Source organism: Sciurus vulgaris, assembly GCF_902686455.1.
Source record: "Sciurus vulgaris genome assembly, chromosome: 8".
In the NCBI taxonomy this organism is placed as follows: Eukaryota; Metazoa; Chordata; class Mammalia; order Rodentia; family Sciuridae; genus Sciurus; species Sciurus vulgaris.
The window spans coordinates 85,646,283-85,663,817 of NC_136468.1; positions in this window are offsets into that span (position 1 = coordinate 85,646,283).

Genomic DNA, 17,535 nt, shown 5'->3' on the forward strand with positions numbered 1-17,535 from the left:
TTTCCAGATGCATAGATGATGAGTAGATATCAAAAGATGAGGAAAACAAACTTTAAAAGAAAAAGAAGAGAAAGGAAAAAGAATCCTCATGAGTTCCATTGGAGGTGATTCTTCAACATATTCCTTCTTTTGAAAATTGGTTATTAAGCAGAAGGAATCAAGTATTTATCCTGCCTTTCCAGTAGAAGTTCATAGCAGGAAAATTCAATAAACCCAGTTAATGAGAGATAGCTCCTCACAGAGAAGAATGGCAGCTAATAAATATGGAGCAAATGATACAATTAGAACATCACCATTTTACAATCCATAATGAAAAAGGTCGTGACTCAGGTCTGGCTAAGATCATCAGTGGATGCTAAAGCAGTTAGGGCCAAGATGAATGGAGAAATGGGTGTTTCCATGTCACATCACAAATTACATACGGGTGAAGGACTGGGAAAACACAGCCTTGTAGGGCAGGATAGAGCTGTTGACACCTTGACCTGACGAACAACCCTAGAACTACTCATGGTAGACACCAGACGTCATCTGTACATCGTCCATGCACCAGGCAGCACCCAGCATCAATATGGCATTTTGCTGTTTGTTTTTGGTAAATAGTCCTCATCGACTTTACGTGCTGCAGTTTTTTCTTTTGTTACCATTTTTGTTTTTAAACGAAGAATGGTTCCTAAAATTAATCAATTTCTTTGGTATCAATTAGTCATGAGGTCTTCCTCTTTTAATTTGCAAGTTAGCTTTTCCCTCCAACCACTCTAGCGCTGGCTCACAGGTTCCCTCCGTTCTGCAGTTTCCATGGAGCCGGTTTCCTACTTTCTTGCCATCTCCTCGGTACTCGGCCTGCTCTGTAATGTGGATTTACTAGAAGAACAGGGGTGGTGTTCGAGGAGAATTTTAAATCATAGAGGGAGGAAGGCGGGGAAGCCGATACTACTTGTTTCCATTACAGTGAAAGCCTCATATCCTAAAAATAAGACCTTAAAGCCCCAGGTTGAAACATGTAAGCAGAATTTCAGAAATATATTAAGAAACAGCTAAATTGTCAGTATGTGCTTAAACTCTTTCCTTAAATGACTCGACCTGTTAAGCTGAGTCCAAATGAAACTTTAAAAAGTTTTTTTTTTTTCATCGTTGAGGAAATTATATTTTCTTTTAATGTAGTGTTATTTTTCTGGAGTCATTCATTTAACAAATAGTCAATCGCTTTCCATATGCACTAGGGCCCATGCAAAGCACATACCATTCTAGACATCTGAAGCATCATAACTAATCACTTCTGTTTTGAAGAACATTTGTCCAAATATTTCACATACTTTGTGCCTTTCATGAACGAAATATTCCAAGCAGAAGTAAATTCTATTTGAGAAGCCCAGTTACAGAATGGAATTAAAGAAACCCTATTCATCGTTAACAATACATTTAATCTAAAGGAAAGGAGGAGTGATGAGAAAATATTTTTATTTTTTAATTAAAATATTTTTTATTTTTACAGACACTTTAGTTTTATAGACTGTATTTTGATTCATTATAAACAAAAGGAGTGCAACTTTTAATTTCTATGGTTGTACACAATGTAGATTCACACCATTCATGTAATCATACATATACATAGGGTAGGGTAATACTGTCTCACTGTACTATCTTTTCTTCCCCAACCCACCCCTGCCCCATTTTCCTCTGCATAATCCAAAGTTCCTCCATTTTTCTCTCCCTCTCTCCCTGTTATATATCATCATTCACTTATCAGAGAAAAAAAATTCAGCCTTTGGTTTTTTGGGCTTGGTTTATTTCACTTAGCATGATATTCTCCAACTCCACCCATTTGCCAGCAAATGCCATAATTTTATTCTTCTTTATAGCTGAGTAATATTCCATTATGTATATATACCATAGTTTCTTTTTCTGTTCATCAATTGAAAAATATCTCGGTTGATTCCACAATCTAGCTATTGTCAATTGAGCAGCTATGAACAATGATGTGGCTGCATCACTGTAGTATGCTGATTTTAAGTCCTTTGGGTGTAAACCAAGGAGTGGGATAGCTGGGTCAAATAGTGGGACCATTCCAAGTTTCAGAAAAGAAATTTTTAAGGAAGGGAGATAAGAAGTGAGAAGTTACTGATGGTATGTGATTGCCAAAATAACCTAATAGTGAAGTCATGAAAGATGGGGTGAACTCTTGCCTTTTTGTGCTTCCCATGATAGTGTGGAGAGAGGGGTCACCAGTGACCTCCTATTTGTATTTAGGATGATTCAAGAGATGGCTGTCTTACTTCTGTAAAGGATGTCTGACTATTTGGGTTAGGAATGAGCCTGGGAGCTGATGTGTACTCTTAAGATGAGAGAGAGAGGATGAGACCATCAAAATACTAACATTCCTCTACATTGAAAAATACTACCTATCAAATGAGCATGGTATGCTTCATCAACTTCATTTTATGTTCTCTTCTAAGCAGGACAGTTTCCTTAAGCAGCTAAATTTAAATCCAAAAGTGCTTTGTCAAATATAGAGTAAATGAAAGTGATCATAGAGACAATGTCATCAAGCTGGGCTAGTGTGAAGGACCCTTCTTCTTTAATATAAGGACATACTTATGAGCAGACTGAAAGAGCACCATTAAACGGTCAGGGCACCCCTTGACAAGAAACAAATGGCTATTCTAAGGTCCTACAGTATCCAGATGAGAGACAACAAGAGAAGGCATAAACTCTAGAGTCCAAAGATCAAGATTGTAATGTCAGCATGTCACATATTGGCTATATAATCTCAAAACAGTTTCTGAAGCTTCCACTGCATGCAAAAATAAATGTAGGTCCTTTTCGTTGGACATAGCCTGTCTACTCTTGGATACTTTGCCCTAAATATCAGTGTTGCCATGGGCAATGTCAACATGCTGAAACCTTCCACCCCAAACAGTGTTCCTGGAACCTGTGATGAGCCAAGCCAGATTGCAGTCCGTGCAGAAACAGAGAACACCTCCCTTTTGTGGTAATGTGGGCCATATGAACATCGAGATAGTATCATCTTGCATTCTAAATTCTTACAGACATTTTAGTCAGCACAATTCTTTTAGGTTTTGCTTACAATCCCTTTTTCCCCTAAGGTAGTTGTGTATTTACAGAAAACTGGAGAACAAAATCTAGAAAAAAAGAACAACTCAGAACCATTGTTCTAGTTGATGACTGAAACATTGTTAAGAGCATTGTTGCTGGGTCTGACTCTTTCTCCCCTGGAGATGAGTTTATTTTCAACTAGCATTTCTATCTTGAATCCTACATTCTAATAGACACTAGATATTCCCACCAGTAGGCCAGACCTGCCCAGCCAGGTCTGATCCCACATTGATAATGGTCAACTACTGAGAAACAGGCATCCTCCCAGAGACTTCTAGAACTACAACGAGGTTCACTGATGTGTAACTGACCACAATTCAGTACTTTCTTTGTGAATCGAGGTTATCATTATGAATAACATTCCATATTGTTTAATAGTTACTCTCTAAAGCTATTTAAGTGTGAATAGAAAACAGAATCATAGAGTTGATTCAGAACAACTTTCTCTTTGAGAAACCCTTGTAATTACCTCTGTGGAATTCCAGATTTTCTTTAAATACTTTAATAATGAGTATCCCAATAATATAGTACATTCAGCTGTCATCTCAATTTTCCAGACTTTCTAATTTTTTCCCATGGAGGACTTTGCTTCTAGATTAGTGAAATTTATTAGGATATTATATTCCTAACTTTTAACAAAGAATTTTTATATCAGAATGTTATTTTTCTTACAACATCTTGCTTATACTACCCTTGAGTATGTTAATAAGTTAGAATTCTTTGAAATATTCTTTGTGAACTTGTTATTTTTTATTGTTAGTTCTTTAAAGTTTGCTTTTATTGTAAGGTACAGTAAGCTGTATACTGTACGTTACCTTTTGGCAAAAAAATAGCGGGGAAAATATATATAGTTTTAGAGGAGTTTCCCCTCTGTGGCTTTTCTCCTCTGGTTTCAGTTTTCTGTGGTCATCCATGGTCTGAAAATAGCTAATGGAAAATTATAGAAATAAACAATTTGTAAGTTTAAAAAAAATTGCAAGTTAATGAATTATATTGATTGGTTTCTTAATATAGTACAGTATTAGAAGTTCAATTTTATCATGATTATTTTTGGTAAGATGATATTTTACTTTGAAATCTTGCATTTCTTTTCATAAGTGAATTAGTTCTGTGGTTTTATTTATGTTCTGTCTTCATAAGATTTTAGTGTCTGAAGTGGCTTAAAAAAAACATTGAAATGATTTGTCCTTTAAAGATGAGGTAGAATCCAAGTGTAAATTTTTTGGGTCTGGTACCTTTTATAACAAAGAATCATTAATTACTGTTCCAGTCTTTATTGGTTTGTTTATGCTTTGTATGGTTTCTTCAGTCAATTTTAGTAGATTTTTTAAACCTAAAATTCTTAATTTTCTCTAGATTTTAAGATTTATTACATTAGATTTATACATGCTATTCTTTTAATTTCTATAATCTTTTCAGGACCCATTACTCTTTTTCTTTTCTCATGTATTATATTTTTGCTCTTTTTATCTTCAATTAGACTTGACAGGAGATTATTTTATTGAATTCCCAAAGAAAACAATGTTTGGTTTTATTTTTCCTTCCTCTATTTTTTGTTTTCTATTCTGTTTACTTGTTTTTTTAAAATATAACTTATTATAATTGCATAATTGGTTAATTTCTTCTTCGATTTTTAAGAATTACAGCTCTAATTTTTTATTAGAAATTTGTCTGTAATTATAGCTTTTTCTATGAGCACTTGATACTTCAGATCTTTCTAAATAACATGTAATTTTGGTTTTAATTTTGAGTGTTATTTCTCTTTGTTCCTTCTTCTGAGTTAATCTGGAAAATCTATGTTTTCATCTTTTGGGGGGACACTTTTTCATTTTTGCATCAGGGTTTAACTTCTATTTCTCTATGAACATTTAAAAACACTACTACTCTTTCTCCAAGATGTTTCATGCCCTGACTGCTCCATTTTCTTCAAATCCTGTTGGGCCTCTGTCCTCTACTTTTACAAAACATTCACCCACCAGATCAGGTCAGAATCTTTGTGAATGCTCCCAAGAGCAGAGATGAAGGAGGGTTGTAAGTTAATAAGGACCAGTTATTCCTGGTACATTCCTTCTTCTTTCCTCTCTCCCTCTCTCCTTTCCTATGCTTCTGAGGCTTGAGAACTTGGAAGTATCATTGTCTGTTTCTTTACAGAAGAACACAGTGTTTAAGGTACTGTATTGATGGGAATTCAAACTATCTAGATTCAGACTTGGCCTCTGCTTCCTGTCAGCTCTGTGAACCTTGGAGGATGACATTTTGAGAAATTTGCCCAGGTTTTCTTCTGTGTGTGTGTGTGTATAGGTGTTTCATTCCACCCTTAGGGTATACATATTCAGAAATACAGAGATTCTTTGTTCCACAGTGTTTATTGTGATCTGTGTGCAAGTGCTGATTTAAATGCTAAAGATACAGGTACAAACAAGAAAGATAAGGTCCCTGCTCTCATAAAGCTTTATAGTAGAGGCAAAACAGCTAGGAAGTAGATTGATGGCTAATAGAGTAATTAAATAAAGAACAAAAACATCAGAAACCAATAAACATTACACAAAGAGTTAAAACAGTGAACACTGTCTATTTTATCTATATACTAGTCTACAACTAGTTTATAGATAGTAACAGAGGTACAGATGATGTCTAGTTCTAAAATTGTTCATTTGGACAAGGTGTTTAAAACTATAGACTAAGCTGGGTACGGTGGTGCAGGTCTGTAATCCCAGTGGCTTGGGTGTCAGAGGCGAGGAGGATCATGAGTTCAACGCCAGCCTCAGCAACTTAGTGAGGTCCTAAATAATTCAGCAAGACCCTGTCTTTACATAAAAATCAAAAAAGTGCTGAGGATGTGGTTAAATGGTTGGTGAAGGCCCCTGGATTCAATCCCCAGTACCAAAATAAATAAGTAAGAAATAAAAATAAAACAAAGCAAACAAACAAAAAGCCATATAGATTAGACTACAGATAGTGATAGACAGTGTTCTAGTTATCTATTGCTGTATTAAAAATACCCAAAACTTAGTGACTTTAAAAAATAACCTTTTTTTTTTTTTTTTCCTCATAAGTTCGTGGGGAAGGAATTTGGGGATGGTTTCACTGGGTGATTCTTCTTTTCCACATGGTGGAATCTAGATAGTATTCTGCTATGGCTGCTCTTGTGTGTATTTGGTGCCCATGGGTGGCTGCAAGGCCAGGATACTTTGCTGGAGTGCCTTCTCGTGGCCTCTCCAGCATGGCATTGTCAGGGCAGTCAGTCTTCTCACATGACAGCTCAGGGGTCCTACTAGGATCCCAGGCAGAAGCTGCAAAGATCCTAGCTGCAGAAATCCCAAGATGTCACTTCTACTGCATTATGTTGGTCAAGTACGGCCCTAAGGCCAGCCCAAATTCAGCAAGAAGGAAATTAGACTCTTCCTTTCACAATAAACAAGGACTTGGGTGATCTGGAAGGCTGTCTGAGAAGATAATTGTTTAGCTGAGAGCTGAGTAACATAAGGATTGGGCCTGACACTTCTCCCTACCTTCACCTTCTCTAGTCAAGCGGCAAGCAAATTTCACCTGGATTACTATATGACCCCTAAGTGGTCTCTCTACATTTACTCTTATTCCATCATCCTCAGCTCTCCACAAAGGGGCCAGAATGATCCTTTGAAAATGTCATTGTAAATCAGATCATGTCAATGTAAATCAGAGCATCTCCTTTCTAACAGTATGAAGTCCAACCACTGTGCCTGATAATCATTTCTCTCACGTCTGGTCTCAATTTTTCTTTCTAGTTTAATTTCCCATACAAGGGTTCCTTGTATGAACCCTTGTCTTAAGTCAGATTACTATACTTGCTCAAAACTGGTACTTTTCCATTCCTGTAACTTGACCCACAACATTCGTACCATGTATCCTACAATTCAAAGTTGAGCTTAAGTTTCACAACACTGGCCACATCCCTGATGACTGCCTCAGAAGCACAAAAACTCTCTCAGTAGTCTTAAATATGTTTTCTTCACCAGCCATTTGGACTCGTATTGACTTAATCATATTTTATACTGTCTATACCACTTTGTGCATATATTTATAGTGTTCAGTCCTGCCTACAAATAATAACCAGTAGGTCCAACAGTCATATCTGCTTAAGGCCCTCGGGTTCCTGCTCTGTCTCTTATTATGTGACCCCTTGGACAATGTCTATAATCTCTGAGTTTCTGTTTCCTTTTCAGTAAAATGAGGATAATAACATCTAGTTCACAGTGCTATTGTTGGAACTGGATGAGTTCAAGTACAATGCTTAATACGCAGTGGTCCTCAGTCGATTGTTCTTGTTCTTTTGTGTAATGCCCACAGTGCCACTCCCAGCAGAGTTGATGGGTTTGCAAGGAGACAGAGAAATATCTGCAACAGGCATTATTCTACTAGCTAGCCATAAAGAACTGCTTTCAGAAAATGTTTATTCTCAGTGCTCTTTTTTCATTTAATTAGCAACACTCTCTGGGCAGTACTAAGTTTTTCCTGAATGTTCTATCCTGTGGAAGCACCAAATCTTTCCCACAGTGGGGATGTCAGTAACACATGTGGATGGGAAGGATCATATTGCCAGTCAGATTTCTAGAAGGTAAATGATTTAAGCAATGTCATTACTAGAAATATGATTATCTGAGCTGTGTGACCTTTTGCTGGGATTGACTCAGGTCCACACATTCTAATATTCAGCCTGGAAAGATCTGTTCTCCACAGTCTTAGTTCTGGCAAAGTTGTCCCCGAAATACCGAGCAGGCTCCTTCTTGGGCTAATGCCACCTTTTTTGGTAACACTATAGTCTTTATTTCTTCTTTCTAACTTACCAACTCTGTCTTCTCAGCAGCTGATCTGTGTGTGGCTAGAAGCCCTGGTCTGCCATTGACATGGTGCTGGTCAGCACAGGGAGGGAGACCATGATAGAGAAAACCCTGCATAGTTGTCATTGAGCTTCACAGTCAGGAGTCAGGCTCTGCACAGGAGGCTCCATGGCCATGTTTAGAGGAAGCTGAGGCATCAGTCATAGCTCCCCTTTTGACCCCAGCATCCATCATAAAGGACAGACCAATACCTTAGAAGTGGTGGGACAGTATCATTTTGTTTTATTTTCCTTCTACACGATAGAGGCAAAGTAGAGAATTTCTAACTTGGGACCAAAAGGTAGAGTCAGGTGAATCTTTCAGGATCTCAGCAGCTCACAGGACAGCCCCACAGAGGAACCAGTTAGAGAAGTGCAGGTGGGGGCAGTGAAGGAGGGACCATGCAACCACAGGGGGAGCTCTTACCACCTGGCCAAGGAGGTCAGAGAAAGGAGGGATTGCAAGAAGCCAGAGAAAATGCCTGTGGCTCTAAAAGAGAGCCGCTGAATGCTGCAGTGGCTTCAGTACAGGTGTGAAGCTCTTGTTGTGGTGGCCAGGTAGGGAGTGAGCTGGAGGAATAAGGATCCTATCTTCTCTCTCCTCCTTTAGTGCCTTCCTTTGACTGAACCCAGTCAGAAGCCAGAACACAAGGGGGCGCCTAAGCCTTCCCTGAAGTCCAGCCTCCTAGGCACAGCAGGTGGGGAAGGATGGAACTGGGTCTGTAGGGGCAGAGGACAAATGCGTTCAGCATGGTTTCCTCATTTAGGTCCAAGCGGGTCTGATGGATCAGGAGAGCAGGTTTACCAAGAATCAATTTAAATGAGACAGTTTAATATTTGGGGGTTCAAAAGGAGGAAATGGGTTTAGAGAAAAGAGGTCAGGAGAGGGAACAGTACAGTATCTTCATGGTTTTCCTGGCTCCAGGAACCAAGTCTTAACCTTAAGAAGAAAGGATGAAGCTTGTGGGGCATGGAGGTGCCCACCTGTGATCCCAGCTAGTAGGGAGGCTAAGACAGCAGGTTTGCAAGTTCAAGGCCAATCTGAGCAATATAGCAAGACCCTGTTTCAAAATAAAATTTTATGAAGGGTTTGGGATATAGCTCAGTGGTAGAGCACATACCTGGCATAGGCAAGGCCCTGGGTCCCATCCCCAGTACTGCCAAAAAAAAAAAAAAAAAAAAAAAGCCAAGTGACTTTACAAAAGAGAAATATTCCACCCCATTTTTCTTCTCCTCATTGGATCCCACCTTTGTCCCTAACTGAGTCTTAAACCTCAAATGGATGCTTGGAGCTCTGGAAGCCAAAGGACTTTGGTATGAAGTGAGGAGGTGAATGAGGTTTCTACTTCACTGTGTGGCTCCCTACTTCATAAGGTGGAGTGTTTCAGGAAATGTGGCACTTCCCTTGCCAATGCGGACTTGTAATTATACTTTGAGTTCTCAAAGAATATACCTGAGATATAGATGTTCACAGGAGTGCCTGAAAGAGGAAGAGAATTCCTGAGCTTATTTAGGACACTTTCAGGAATTCCCATTAAAACAGAGATTCCGATGTCAGTGGGAGATGCCATATTACGTAGTATATTCAAAGTAAATGTAACTGTGGTTTCCTGACTCCATTTGTACCCACAGGCTATTGAGATCAGGAGTAATACTGGCGAGATGAAAATAATTTTTGGACATGGGCTTTTGTATGGTTCTTTTTTACTGTAGCTATCAGGATAATATCTCTCAATTTTAAAGTCTACCCCCCATCTTTGTCCTTTCTCTGTTAATAAGTTGAATCCTATGGATAGGGTTCTGAACATTTTTTTTTGTGTGTGTGTGCCATGAATCCCCTTTGGAGGTCTGGTGAAACTCTTTCTTTAAAAAATGTTTTTAAATGTGTAACAAAAAGCATAGGATTATAAAGAAAAACAGTAATATTATACAGTAATCAAAATATTTTAATATGTTTTCCAAAGATATAGACATTTAAAAAAATTTTTTTAGTTATCAATGGACATTTATTTATTTATATGTGGTGCTGAGAATTGAACCCAGTGCCTCACATATACTAGGCAAACAAGACCTAGTCAAACAGTCTAATAATCATTATATTTTCAAAATTGGCAAAAGTATCATGCTGTTGTGTGATTTCTATGATAACTTGAACATGATACAAAACATACTGTGATTCCAATTGCTGTTACTGTCATAGGTACTGCTAAGACTGCTGTGGTTGTTGCCCACATTGAAGGAATGCTAACTTGTGGTTAAAAATTCATGAAAATAAATACATTGTTTTTATTTGCACTTAAAGACATACCAAATTGCATCCATGAACCCTTTATGAAAGTGTTCAGATATAGTTTCCATATAAAGAATAAAGGGCCAGAGAGTGAGGGGCGAAGCTATCTCCATTTGAGGAAATAAGAACATTCAAGGAGGTTCCAAAAGTCTTGGGGAGCAGACTCTGCTCCAAGCTTTCCCAGAGCCCGTGGCTGTGTAGGACCCGCCATCTCCTACAAGACCAACCTGTTACCCTCTGAGCATCCAGTTTGGCGACGTACATTCTTTTCAATTCCCCAATAATTCCCATTGCATCCCCTTCTTGCATGGGCCACCCACTAGAAGAGAGGACTTCTCCATCTTACTGGATCATCATGGCATGAAGGGAGAGTCCAAGCCTCTGTCCACAGTTACACCTGGCAGAATGTATGTGACCAGCCACTTTATAGCAGTGACGTAGGTCAACTAGTTCAAAACAGAGTTGCCTCGACAGACTTCATTATCCTATGTACATGTATGATTACATGAATGGTATGAATCTACATGGTGCACAACCATAGAAATGGAAAGATGTACCCCATTTCTGTACAATGAATCAAAATGTCGTCTGTAAAAATAAAAAAAATAATTGAAAAGAAGTTGAAAGGAGAAACAAATGATAATAGTTGTAGATACTATCTAGAAATTAAACACAAATCCCTGTCATCAAATTTAGTTTTAATTTTATTTTTAATTGACATATAATATTTGTACCTATTTTAAAGTGCAGCATGACATTTTGATAACAGGTGTACATTGTAGGAATTCTTTAACTCTGGAAGCAGGGTGGGGGATTGGGCAGAGTGGATCCTTAGGAGCTGATCCTCAGGAGCAGCACAGTCTGGTGGGTGCGAGTCCATGGTAAATACTCCAGTTTGCTCGCCCTTAGGTGGCAACTCCTCAGGGGGGTTTACACAGTGTCCCAGCAATTCCTAGAGGAGCTGAGTCACAGCATACTCATTAGTCCATCCTGTGTTAGCATCTTTTCCTACTGTCTACTCCTGCTTCCTTACTATGTTCCTAGGCTTACGTCCCAAATAAACTCCAAACTCTACTCTCTAAGCCTGCTCTAGGGGAGAGCCACCTAATATACCATGAAAGCATTAACCACAAAAGCTACTATACTCACACCATATATGAAGTAGAATTTAAGGCAAGAAGCATTACTGGAAAATAAGAGGAGAATTTCTTATACATCAAACGGTCAATCCACCAAGGAATATGATAATTTAAAATAAAAATGCTTCTAATATATAAAGCAAAAAATATATAAAGTGCTTCAAAATATATAAATCAAAAATTAACAGAGCTAAAAAAGGAAATAGACAAATAAATAATCAAAATGCAAGCTTATGAGATTCTCTCAACTAATAGAATAGGTAGAGAAAGAAAAGAAGTATATAAATAAGTATGTAGATTTGAACAACATAATTAACAACTGAACATACATTGTTTTTAAATGCATATGGACCATTTACTAAAACTGATATTATTCTGGACCATAAAGCAAATTTCAAAAAAATATCAATAGATTGAAGTCATACACAGTATGTTCTATGGCCACCATGGAATTAAACTTAATAAAACAAAACTGGAAAATTACAGTTTAGAAAGTCTGCAATAATAATGATAATGCACAGGATAAAAAAGAAATCACAATGGAAATTAGAAAGTATTTTCATTTAAGTAATAATGAGAATTCAATATACAAAACTTATGAGATATAACTAACGTTGCATTTAGAAGGAGAGTTTCTAGAAATAAATTAATATCTTAGAAAGAAGAAGAGCTGAAAAGGTAATTATCTAAATATCATTGCCAAGGTATTAGCAAAAGAACAACAAATTAAACCCAAACAGAGAAGATGAAAAGAAAATTTTTATATAAGAGAACAAATGAATTAGAAAATTTAAAAATTAGAGAAAATAAAAAAATCTAAAAGTTTGATATTTGAAGAGATTCACAGAATTAAGAGACATCTAGAAAGCAAGAACAAGAAGAAAAAGGGTCAAGTCATAAATTATAAATATTAGAAATGAAAAGGGGTTTATCACCACAGATATTAAAGATATTAAAGATAAGAAGAGGGAGCCAGTCATGGTGAGGCATGGCTATAATCCCAGCTGCTTGAGAGGCCGAGGCAGGAGGATCACAAGTTGTAGGACAGCCTGGGCAATGTAGTGGGTCCTGTTACAAAAGTAAAAATAAAAAGGGCAGAAGTAGCTCAGTGGTAGAGGGCTGTCTAGCATACGTGAAGCCCAGCACCAAAACAGTAACAGAATATGAGGAACTATTTTCTGCCAGTAGACTTGGAAATGTAGAAAAAATGAGAGAGGTTCTATAAAACCAGACCTTAACCAAAATCAACAAAAAGAAATAGAAAATGTGAGCAGTTCTATAACTAGCAAAGGAATTGAAACTCTAATTCAAATTCTTCCCACAATTTCCCATGCCCAAATGACTTCATCAATGAATTCTTCCTGATATTTCTCAAGATAGAAGAAGGAAAGGAGGAGAAGGAGGAGGAGGAACAGCTGCAGCACTAACCAACATTTTATGGTGTCCTTCATGTCAACACCTGACAAAGACATCACGTGACAGGAAACTGTATGCCAACCTCGTTCATACAATTCATGTAAGAACTGTCAAAAACAGTAAGTTAAGTCTAGCACTGTATACCAATGGTTACTATACCATGGCTAAGTGGTGTTTATTCCAGGAATACAAGAGCCTTAAAGTTTGAAAACTAACTGATGTAATTAAATGTAAAAAACAAATAAAATTTTAAAATTACGGAATTATATCAGTTGAGGCAAAATTAGTATTTTATAGGATACAGAATCTATTTGTTATAAAATCTCTTAGCAAATTAGGAATAGAAGAGAACTTTATTAACCTGGAAACAGGAATACAGAAAATTATGAAATAAAGTTAATTGAAAACAAAAATGTTTTAAGTAAGTGGATAAAAATACCTAATCCTTTGACGTAAGTATCCAATAGAATCAGTGTGCTTATTTTAAAATCTCCTCCTTTCCTTCACTACACTGAAGTTGTCATAATGAAGTCACTGTATGTGGGTATATTTTTTGACTATTCTGCTCCTTTGATCTGATTATTTTTGCTAGTAGCAACACTATGGCACCTTAACGAGTGTAGCTTTATTGTAAGTCATAAATATCCTATGTATAACTCCCAGCTTTTTCTACTTTAAGGTTTCCTTGGGTATTGTGCTCATTGTATTTTCACTCAAATATTAGAAACAAGTAGTCAATTTCTTAGAAAAGAATTATACTTTGAACATGTGGGCATATAATTTTCCTCTGTATGCTTAGAACTTTTAGAATTTTTAAAATATTTATTAGTTGTAGATTAACACTACAACTGGGTTTATCTGCAAAAAGTTCATTCATTCATTAAAAAGAAACCAAAAAGCAAAAACACAAATAAGAACAACAACAAAACCATAAAAATGTACATCTTTCTTGGAAAAGGTCTCTGGGTGTGGATGCCCATTTCACATCTGAGGCAGACACTGATCATCAATCAACCCTGCTTGCAAGGTCAACTTGCGAGTCTGCAAGTCAAAGCCATTATGCAGAGCAGAACACCAAAGAGAACCTGGATCTTGAGGACATCTTGAGTTGCTAAATTAACTTTTAGTAGCCTATCTTTGGGTTTCTTTGGTTTTTATAACTTTTTATTTATTTATATTTTTATGTGGTGCCGAGGATCAAACCCAGTGCCTCACATGTGCTTGGCAAGCATTCTACCACTGAGCCCCAGCCCCAGCCCCTCTTTGGGCTTCTTGTTTTGTGAAATTATAAATTTTCTTCATGTTTTTCCATGGTGGAACCACAGCTCACTATCACTTTCCACCAAGGCAACCTGATTGCTGCATGTTCTTACTGTGAAGATAACTCTGAGGAGGAAGGCTTGGAGAAGGTATACGGGAGGTGGCTCTCCTGCTGCAAGGCTGAGGGAGTTCTCCAGTTCTGCTGCCCTTTCCTACTCTGAGATACCAGCTACCTTCCAACAGCATAAGTCTCTGAGAGTGATCCCCTGCCTCTCCGCCAGACCATCTTTCTTACCCTATCAGTTCATGTGGACCTCTGAAAATCACTGGGTGAGGAAAAACACATTGTAAGTGCTTATGTTTCCCATCCCTAAAACTCAAGAGAACCAATCTGTGGTAGAAAACCTTAACTTACTTAGCTGTCTTTCTCCCAGGATCTGGCTGTTGGTCAGAGCTCTTAATTTCAGGACTCAGAATCTGTTCTAGTTACTTCAAATGGAAAGGAATTTATTAAAGAGTGGACTTCTTAGGAGTGAGTGGTAAACAAGCAGGGCCTATGCCGAGCTTCCAGAAATGCCTCCCCAAACTTCACTATAGGACCAGACCACCATGAGCACAGTTGCCTTTGCCTTAGTCAGGCAACTGGGTAATCTGGAATCTTCTGCCAGGACCATCTGCTCCAGAGCATGCTGCCTCTACCTCAATTTAGGCTAGTAAGAGGATGGCCACAGCCTGTTTCTCTCCTCACATAATTTAGTCCTGTCATAATTCAGAATTGTGGAAAACTTTTTTTAATGTTTACAGTAATACACATGGAGAAAATGGGATATATTATTTGTATTTTAACCTAATTTTGAATCAAAGTCTCAAGCAATGGGGTCTGATCTGAGTCACATCTGAATCTAATGGCAACTGAGTTTGGAAACCAATGGCCACATTCCATTCTCAGGGATCTTGGAAGACAGGAAGGGTCCTGCAATAGACCTCAAGGGACATAAAATCTACAACTTCCACAATTGTACCAAATATGGAAATGACACATCCTCACCTCCAATCTGAACTTTCTTCAAACCTAACCCTCTCAGACGTGGCTTGAGGGCTCCTCAGTTAGGGGTAGTCAGTGCTGTCACCTGAGGCACAGGCTGCACCGCATCGCATTCAGCCATCTACACAGTGGGAAATAAATATCTTCCTGGAAAGTCTGCTTGCCCTGTGCCAGAATGCATTTGTTATTCCCACAGTCACATTTAAGGCTCTGTTCTCAGCAAAATAAGCATCCTGCCATCATATGGGTTGGTGTGACTAGAAGCATGGGACTTGAGCTAATAATAATGATGACGATAATGAAAAACAAACTATAACTGGTCAGAAGACACAAAGCCAGTCTCGGCTCAGCACTGTGGGTGCTATTTCAGAATTGCCAGTTTGTGCCTGCACATGCAAAGCAGGGGAGAGAATTGCAGCTATTACCAGAATACTTTCAAATTAAAAAAAAAATTCCTGCAATTATCTTGATGTTTCAGATAAATTTTGGGGTAATTTTGGTCCAAACAGTCTTCATAATTGCCCCAATTCTCTTATACGTGAACTCATGAACTTCTAGGCACTGCTAAAAATACATAGAAGAGAAGTAGTGCTGTTTAAAAAACAAACAAACAAACAAAAAAAAACCCCTGCTTGATTTCACAGGGCACTGCAAAATAAAATATAGGATCAAGGTAGTTCTCTGCTCTCAAATCTAACAAAATATACAGATATAAGAAAGAATAGCCAAGAAGAAAAAAGTCAGAAACTTCCAAACTAAGGAACACAGCCCATGCATACAACAGGCCCAGTTTACTTCTCATCTTTGAGAAAAAGGGAGCCCAGAGAGGGAAATCAAAGAAAATCTATAACAAAGAGAAAGATGAGGTAAGGTTCAAATACAGATTTCCCATCACAAACATCAATAAATAATCTGAACATAAAAATAACAAAATAACCAATGTGTAGAAGAAAGAAGTAAAGAAAGTCAAGAATTAGAAGCTTAAAGTCAAGAATTAGAAGCAGAAGATTCAGCTAGCAGTGGCTTAAAACATTGAACATTTATTCTTAGCTTAATGAGACACCCACAAGTAGGCAGTCCCAAGATCGACTTGGAAACTCACTGATTTCATCTAAAATCTAGTCCATTTGATCTTTGCATTCTGCCAGCATTAGTGTATTTGCAGTATTGCTACTCCTGATCACAAGATGGCTGTCAAATGTTACCTCTGCACAGCAGACAAAGCAGGAAGAGAGAGGAATCCCAGTAAAGGACATGCCTCTTGCCTTTGCAAGAGACAACACTTTTCCTACAAAGCCCTTAGCTGTCTTATCCTAATATTTCAATGGCCAGAAATGAGATGATCACTGGCAAAGTTAAGGGAGTTATTACAGTCCAAACTCTTGACAGGAAATAGTGATGCCAGAACTAAATCAAGGAAGGTGGGAGTGGCAACTGGGTAGACAGCCAAAATAACAATCATTGTTCAGTTCAAATTACTCAAATTTGTTAAGAGAAACACTAGAGGGACTAAAACAGATGACTTTCCTGACTGGCAAAATAAGAAAAAACTATCATTGATCATAAAGTAAAGGATAGAAACAAAGGGAACAGCAAGGTCCTATTAATGTAAACCAGAACTACACAATATAAAAAGGATGTATGAAAGATATATCCAGCAAATCAAAAACTGACAAAAAGAGATCAATGATGGGGTGTTACATAAGCCTTAAGCACAGAGTAAGCCCTGTCGCTAAAACTGGGTGGTCCTTGCGCCTGTGCAGCCCAAGACCAGTGGAATAGAACAGAAAAATCCAGAAGTCAGGCCAGATATTTGTGGATATGATGCAAAGGTGGCATCCCAAAGCTGTGGGGGGATGATGGCCATTGCATAAGTGGCATCGAGAGAGATATTGGACAACCTAAAGAAAATAAAAGTTGAAACCCAATTTATTCACTATACCAGAATAAATTCCAGGTTTTCATGTAAAAAATGACAAAGAAGGAAAGGGAGAAAAGAAGGAAAGGAGAGGGAGAGAAAGAGAAATAGACACTAAAAAACAAACAAACAAACAAACAAACAAACAAACAAACATATTTTTACTATAGAGCAGTGGTTAGCAAACTTTTTCCATAAAGGACCAAATAGTAAATATTTTAGTTTTGTGGGTCACTTGGTCCCTGTCACAACTTCTCAATGCTGTCATTGTTGTGCAAAAGCATCCATAGACACATGTGAATGAAGGAAAGTGGCTGATTTTCCATGAAACTCTTTTGAAAAAGCAGGTAGAAGCTGTATTGGACCAGCTTGGACCATGCTTTACAAATCCCTGAGTCCTGAAGGCATTTTAACTTAAGACTCAATATTCTGAAGCCACACAAGAAAAGACTGATACATTCAACTATAAACTTAAAATATCTGTAAAGCTCCCCC